The 7,762-nt window shown below is 41.7% G+C and overlaps 1 pseudogene; it reads left to right on the top strand.

Annotated features, from left to right (window-relative positions):
• Positions 1 to 1,293: 1,293 nt before the first annotated feature.
• LOC123835101 (U2 spliceosomal RNA) lies at positions 1,294 to 1,434 on the top strand (annotated as a pseudogene).
• The last annotated feature ends 6,328 nt before the right edge of the window (positions 1,435 to 7,762 follow it).

Raw genomic sequence — 7,762 nt, 5'->3', positions numbered from 1 at the left:
CTGGGTTATCTGTTTTTTTTTTTCTGTTCTGAATATGATAAAGAAAAATATTTCTGAGTAATTTGAAGCAATGTGTAGTTCTTACATCAGAAGTTGACTGTGAACAACTACTATTCCTAGTTTTTCTGTTTTCTCTTTTCCAATGGCTGCTTAAAAATTCCAAGATGAACACTCCATATCCTGTCTGCTTCCACTCTGGGCCAGTGCATTTACCATCTCTGCTGAATATAGAGTTGTATTGTCCAATATGGAAGCCACTAGCTACTGTAGATATTGAACCCCTGAAATATGTCTAGTCCAAATTGAAATGTACTGTGAGTGTGAGATTTCAAAGACATGGCACAAAAAAGAGAATGTAGAATATCTCATTTATATTTAAAAACATTGGCAACATGTTGAAATGATAATATTTTGGATATATTAAAATATTCTATTGTAATTAATTTCACCGGTTTCATTTTACCTTTTTGAAAGTGTTGCTTCTAGAGATTTTAAATGATTTATCTGGTATGCATTGTATTTCTATTGGACAGTACCAATAGAAAGAGATACTGCACCTGAAACTAATATAACACTACATGTTAATTGTACTTCAATAAAACAAACAAATAAATAAAAAGTACAAACCCACAAAAGAGAGAAGAGAGAGCGAGACAGAGAGAGAGAGACTAACACACAATGGAGCAGAAATCTAGGGCGCCTGGGTGGCTCAGTCGTTAAGCGTCTGCCTTCGGCTCAGGTCATGATCCCAGAGTCCTGGGATCGAGTCCCACATCAGGCTCCCTGCTCTGCAGGAAGCCTGCTTCTCGTTCTCCCACTCCCCCTGCTTGTGTTCCTGCTCTTGCTATCTCTGTCTCTGTCAAATAAATAAATAAAATCTTTAAAAAAAAAAAGAAATCTATGGTTACTTCAGAAAGCCAATATCTGATCAGCACTGACCCTGTTCTCTGGCATGAGGATACATAGAGGAGGTTTATAAACACCTCTGCTCACCTTTTTCCTGTCTATCTTTGCCATTTTGCTAACAAGTTATGCAACAGAAATACAAAGGATCATAAGAAACTACTACAAACATTTATATGTCACAAATTGCACAACCTTGAAGAAATGAAGAAATTACTAGAAACATATAACCTATCAAGACAGAATTATGAAGAAATAGAAAATCTGATTACCAGTAAGGAGACTGAACCAGTAATCAGAAACCTCCTAACAAACAAAAGTCCAAGACCAGATGACTTCACTGGTGAATTCTACCAAACATTTCAAGAAGAATTAATACCAATCCTTCACATTGCTTCTCGGCCTTTTGGCTAAGATCACGTGTAGTATCTGTTCTTATCAGTTTAATACCAATCCTTCACAAACTATTTCAAAAAATAGAAGAGGAAGGAACACTTCCAAACCAATTTTATGAGGTCAGCATTACCCTGATACCAAAACCAGACAAAGACACTACCAAAAAAAAAAAAGAAAGAAAGAAAATTATAGGCCAATATCCCCCATGAACATAGAGGCAAGATTTCTCAACAGAGTATTAGCAAACAGAATTCAACAATGCATTAAAAGAATCATGCACCATGAGCAAGAGGGATTTATTACAGGGATATAAGGATGGTGTCTTTGCCATTTTGTTTCAAAGATCAAAGTAACTGAGGGCTTCCAGTAGTTTTTGACCTAAGCCCATTATGTTATTTAAATTTTGCTTTGTAGCAACCTACTGGAAACTTAGTAACATCTGACAATGAGCATTTATTTCTCACACAACAGAGGATTAGCTTGGGCTCTGGTCTAGGCTGGACTTGGATGGGACACGTTAGCTGAGGCTTCTTTGCTCCACACCTCTCTCATCTTCTAGTGGGCTAGCCCGGGCATGTTCTCATGGCAATGGCAGAGGAGCGAGAGGGAGAGAAAGCCTAATCTTAAAACCATTTTTTAAGGTTCTGCTTGTATCACACTGGTTGACATCCCATTGGCCAAAGCGAGTCACACGACAAACCTTGACTCCATGTGGGAGGTGCTATGAAATCACAAGGCAAAGAGCCTGGATGCAGAAAGGGATAAGGAACAGGGACTCATCGCCCCATTGTAAGTAGAGGGAATTCCTCCAAAATTTGGGGGAGGTACTAATTTGTCTAGTTTCCAACGATACTTCAATTTTGCTTCAATGGGAAAGCAGGGAGCTGTCATGACCCTCGCTGTGTTGCTTCAAGTGCATTTTTAATTTCCTCTTAAACTGTGCTTGCAACAAGTTATATCATTGGGTACTTGATATACGATATTCCATTCTCCTTTTTTTTTTTTTTCAAGATTTTATTTATTTGAGAGAGAGAGAATGAGACTGAGAATGCAAGAGGGGGTAGGGTCAGAGGGAGAAGCAGACTCCCCGCCGAGCGGGGAGCCCGATGTGGGACTCGATCCCAGAATCCCGGGATCATGACCTGAGCCGAAGGCAGTTGCTTAACCAGCTGAGCCACCCAGGCGCCCCCATTCTCCTTTTAGATAAATGTTGCAAGAAATTTTCTTATGATTATTAAGTTAGTAAAGAGGTTTTTTTTTTCACTACTACTACTATTAACTTTTATTATTGTTATTATTCGTCACGTGGAGAAACAGCATAGCACATACCACTAAGGCCAAAAAGAAGACTGGAATTGTCCAGGTAGTGTCTACTCATCAGGGATGAGCTGGTGCACTTGGAACGAGGGTAACAGTTTCTTTTTGGAGCAGCCAGATGGGAAGAAGGAGATGTTCAGGCCAAATGTTTGCTTTCAGCCAGTCTGTCTGGCCATATTGAGAAGGGGTTCCCAGCTAAAACATTTGCTATTGATTATAGAGGATGATATGAACCATGGAGTAGTTTTATTTGGAACCAGACAGAAGAGATTTGCATCCCAACTTTACAACTCCTTAGTTGTGTGATATTGAGCAAGATCTTCCACCTCTGAGAGAGTCTCCTTCCCTTATTTGTAAAATGGGGCCAATGAATTTCTACCCAACAGGGCAGCTGAGAGGATGATGTGAGATAGAATGGCATTAACACAAGACATGCTTAGGAAGTGGGAGCTAAACTCCACTATGTATATATGGGACTGTTTAGGGCATTCCCCAATTCCCCCAATTCTGTCTTCAGTTGACAGTGGGAGTTATTTAGTGCAGCTGAAATATTTTCTAATTGCATCTTTTACTCATTTGTACATTAATTTATTTATACTTTCTTTGTTTTACTCATTCATTTATGTGATAAGCATTTATTGGTAGTTTCACAGTTGGGTTCTCCTGGAGCAGACAGTGAGATGGAGTTTGAGGAGGAAAGTGTTTGTTAGGGACCAATATCTGGGAGGATAAGGTGGGGGGAAGTGGGAGCGGATGCAGGGAAAAGCCACACCACGATACAGGACAAACGGGAAGCTGCTGGGAGGTCCTAGAGAAGATGTGGCCTGTTGGGGTTGTCCTGTGGCCACATTTGGCCAGAATGGCTGTGTCTTTATACTGCTGCCTTGCTCGTTCACCGGATGAGGGCTGTCCTGGGCAGGGCACAACCTCAGCTGAGGTCATGTAGAGCTGAAGCAGTCTCTAAAGGAGCTGGCAGGGGAAGGCTGTGTGTTGATGACACTCAGTGTAGAAGGGCAGCAGGTCCTTCCTTGAAGGGAATTCTGGGTGGCATATCGTCATGTCCACCCCTGGTGGCTACCCTGGGCAGACCCTGTGCCCAGACCTGGGCTTACAGTGCCAAACAGGGAAGACACATTCTTCACACTACATTGCTTACAGCATAGGCTGGTTTTGAGAGTTTTTAGCTGTCTTTGTATTTCAAGTGAACAATCTTCTTTAGACAGATTGCCTCACCATGAAGCTGGGAGAATAGACTAATGTCTTCAGTTATTACTCAGGAGAGGAAGAAAGTAACAGATATCCCTGTTTATAGTAACACAGATTCTGGGCTGTAGTGAATCTGCCTTTATTCATTTTCTGCCATTGTCAACAGTTGAACCAATACTGATTTTCTATCTTGCACCAGGCACCGTGTTAGGTGCTAGGGCTACGATGAGCGGTATTCAGTCTTGTCAGAGAGACAGACACATACAGATAATCTCAACATAGGAGAAGTTATGGGGTGGTGACATAAAGAGACTGCTAACGGACAGGACAGGACAACTCAGAGACAGGGCAACTTCCCCTGGCCTGGGGGTCAGGAGAAGCTTCTCAAGAGAGTAAGACACTTGAGCTAAGACTAGAACGCTATGAATCAGCCAGGTAAATACGGTCTCTGCTCTTAAGTAATTTCCCTTATTTCATGGAAAAAGAGGACAAATCAGAGTCTTGAACATTTATAGAAAGTAGTCATGCTGGGGTGCCTGGTGGGTCAGTGGGTTACGTGTCCGCCTTCAGCTCAGGTCATGATCCCACGGTCCTGGGATCAATACCCGCATTGGGCTCCCTGCTCAGCTGGGAGTCCGCTTGTTCCTCTCCCTTTTCTCCTACTCATGCTCTCTCTCTCTCAAATAAATAAACAAAATCTTTTAAAAAAAGTAATAATTCCAAGAGAATCAAGGTTATTTAAAGGGACAGATGGACTTTTATTATCCTTAAATGAAGGTTCTTAAGAAGTTTTCCTTCATTTGAAGCCTTGATAGCTCAAAAGGTTTTCCTGTAGGGCCGGAAAGCTGTATATTGGATGATGTTGGTTCCTTGGAAATGATTTCACTCTGTGTGTTAAACAGCAATCATGCCTCTAAGAGGTCATCTATTAAAAAAAAAATCCATACATGCCTAAATGTTATGTGATGCACAGTTACTTTATTTAGTTTGAGTTCTCCTGAGTTGTTTTCTCTTACCAGCAGCACCATGGAATCCTCAAAGAGGCTGAACGGAAGGGTGTGAGTGTAAATGTGTGAGCCCACACCACAGGGCACCCCCCTCAGCCTGACTTCCTCTCAATTCCCTTGACTCTTGAGTCACAAATGGTAGGATTCTGAAAATTAGGGGTCCCAATAGAAGCGTATTAGACAGAGGCCATGTTTCCTCCTTACATGTTTTAAAAATGGTCGTCAAGACTTAATTGCTAATACCAATGCTGGAAAACCTCCCTCAAACGATCTATTTGCAAAGCTGGTGAGTATGAGACCACCACAGTAGCTTCACTGACACTTCTACATCAGTTAGTGGGGTTTCTGTACCAATGCCTTCAATATAGGGGACTACCCAGTGTGTGGAGGGAGTCGAGATGTCAGCCTGTCACACCTTATTAGAACTACTACCCCATTCTGAGAATCTGCCCAGGGTAAGCTGGGCAATGTGTGACCTGAAGTCAATTGAATTCACCTTTCCCCTTAGGCTCTAGAAAAAATGGACTCACATCCTTATTTCCTCCTGGTGTAGGGGGTCCATGCTCCCCGCAAGATTTCTGGAACTTTCAGTGGCTTTGCATGTCTACTGGTCATCTATTTGTTTTATTTATTTATTTTTGCTTTTATTCTTGTCCTATATCAGCCCTAGTGTCAACCCCAATGGGAGTCAGTGGCTCTTTTTCCGTGAGTGTCTTTCTCTCTGTCTTCTCCCAAGTATCTCACATATTAACTATGTGATTGCTTTCCCTGTAGATTTGTTGTGAGATAACCGGTATCAAGAATATTGGATCTCTCTATTCTTTAGTAAGAACCTTAACGGCCTCTGCTGCTGGAGTTCCAGACATAGCCTGAGGCGCTCCTTTTTCTTTGTTCACCTCCAGACCCACTTTTCTCTCATTTGTTTATCTGCTTTTGTCACCCCAGATTATTGTTTATATCTATATATATATATTTTGGTGCAGAATGACTTTGCTATCTCTTTCTCAGTTCTTTTTCTTTCTAACACAGTAGGATTCAACTTCGGGCTGCGCATTTGAAAATAGTAAGTGTTAGGCATTATCCCTAAAGCTTCTGATTTAAGTGGTTTGGTGTGGGGCCTGGATATAAGCCTTTTTGAAATGGCACCCCCACATCTTCAAAATATGCAGCCAGGCTGTGAACCACTATAAACCTAACCCAAACCCATGTCTTCAGAGAGTCCTATGGCCTTACAGCTACTCTGCCTTCCATCAGCTAGGAAAAACCATGCGTGCATGCGTGTATGTGCGCGCGTGCACGCACACACACACACACACACAGGCACCTTATTGCATGCAGACTTCATAACTACTTTTAAAGGGACTTTCAATAGCCTCATCATACATATGCATATTAAGAGACCAAGGCCCAGTAACGTGCTCAAATTTATGTAGCCAGAGATAGTAGAAGTAGGATTTCAATCGAGGACTATGAATTCCAAAACTGTTTTTTTTTTTTTTTCTTTTTTCTTTTCAAATCTTGCACCTTTTAGCTCAAGGCGCAGGGTAGATGTGAACACATACTTGTGTTCAGTGGTCCCTCCTTTTAGATATCACTGCTTCTTCCCCCATTCCTGCTACTCTAGAGCCAGCAAAATCTTTGTCAATTTACATCAGGCATATGTTGTTCTTTCCCCAAAGGATCTCCTTTTGTCCAAAGCCTGGGATCTTTTCACTTATTCCCAGAAATGTTTCCTTCAAAATTTCCTTTGACAATAGCTAACATTTATTGAGTGCTTAGTATGTGGCGGACATACTGAAATAAATAAAGGCTATGTAACTTGGCCAAGGTCGTATGATGAGTAAGAGCAGAGCCACACTGCAATCCTAAACCCACTGCTCCATTCTGGAGAAAATGCAGATTCTGATTCTGCAGGTCTGGGGGGTGGGTCCTGAGAGGCTGCATTTCTAATAAGCTCCTAGGAGGTACCTACACCACTCCATCCATAGTCCATACTCTCAATGGCAGGGCCTAGATGAGGTTGCTTGCTTTTCTGTTTTTCCTATTGAAAATAGCTATGGTTTTTGCAAAGTGGCTACATTTCTCATGCACTCTCTGGGTTTTTCTTCCTGAGCAATAAGGCCAGGGAGCACTCTTGTCCAAAGATCTAGGACCACTACAAGGTCAGAGATTACATTTGACATTAATTAAATTAATTAGCTGAAAGGCAAACACTACTCAGAATTAAAAAATAAGGTTCCCTTAAGAAGGGGCAGAAAAGATTGATGTAGGCAAGCTGATTTAGGGTTGAAAGACGGGATGTTTGATGTTGAGTGGCGACAGTCGATGTTTTCAGTTCTGCCCTTCTGTCCCTTCTTCCGTCAGTATGGTGAGAAATCTGCTTTGGCCATCCTCGCGCTTCTATGAAATGCAAACTGCAAGAGGAACTTTAAAGACAGCTTCTAACAGTTAGTTGCATATCATTCCACAGAGGCTTTTTTACTGAAGGCAATTTCTGCCACAATGATTTTTTTTTTTTTTTTTTTTTTAGTTGCAGGTCTTCATTTTGATGTTCAAATTCGCTCAAACTCTGTGACTGGAGCAAGGGGTGATTAGTGCTTGGGGAAGGCACTTACCACTGAAGCCTGCTGCTGCTGAGGAAAAGGTCAGAGCTGTGCGCACTAGGCAGGGTGCAGACTGGCAGCCAGGGCAGGGAAAAGGCTTTCATTCCAGCAATGGGCAGACCTCTGATTTCCTCATGAAACCCACTAGTGCAGAGCACATGGCACACTACATGGGATACTTAATTACAGAGGCAAGTTATGGGTTCAAGTTGACCAGGTAGTCTAATCAATATTGCTTACTCCAAACTCTAATTCACTTGTCTTATAACTCATTAAATTTGAAATATTACTGATTTTCAAGTAGATGGCTTAACTAATAAATAAGTGCAT

Source organism: Mirounga angustirostris, unplaced genomic scaffold, assembly GCF_029215605.1.
Source record: "Mirounga angustirostris isolate CCGP_5_RB_7025 unplaced genomic scaffold, mMirAng1.0.hap1 SCAF_1, whole genome shotgun sequence".
Taxonomy (NCBI): Eukaryota; Metazoa; Chordata; class Mammalia; order Carnivora; family Phocidae; genus Mirounga; species Mirounga angustirostris.
This window is presented reverse-complemented; position numbering and strand designations above follow the sequence as displayed.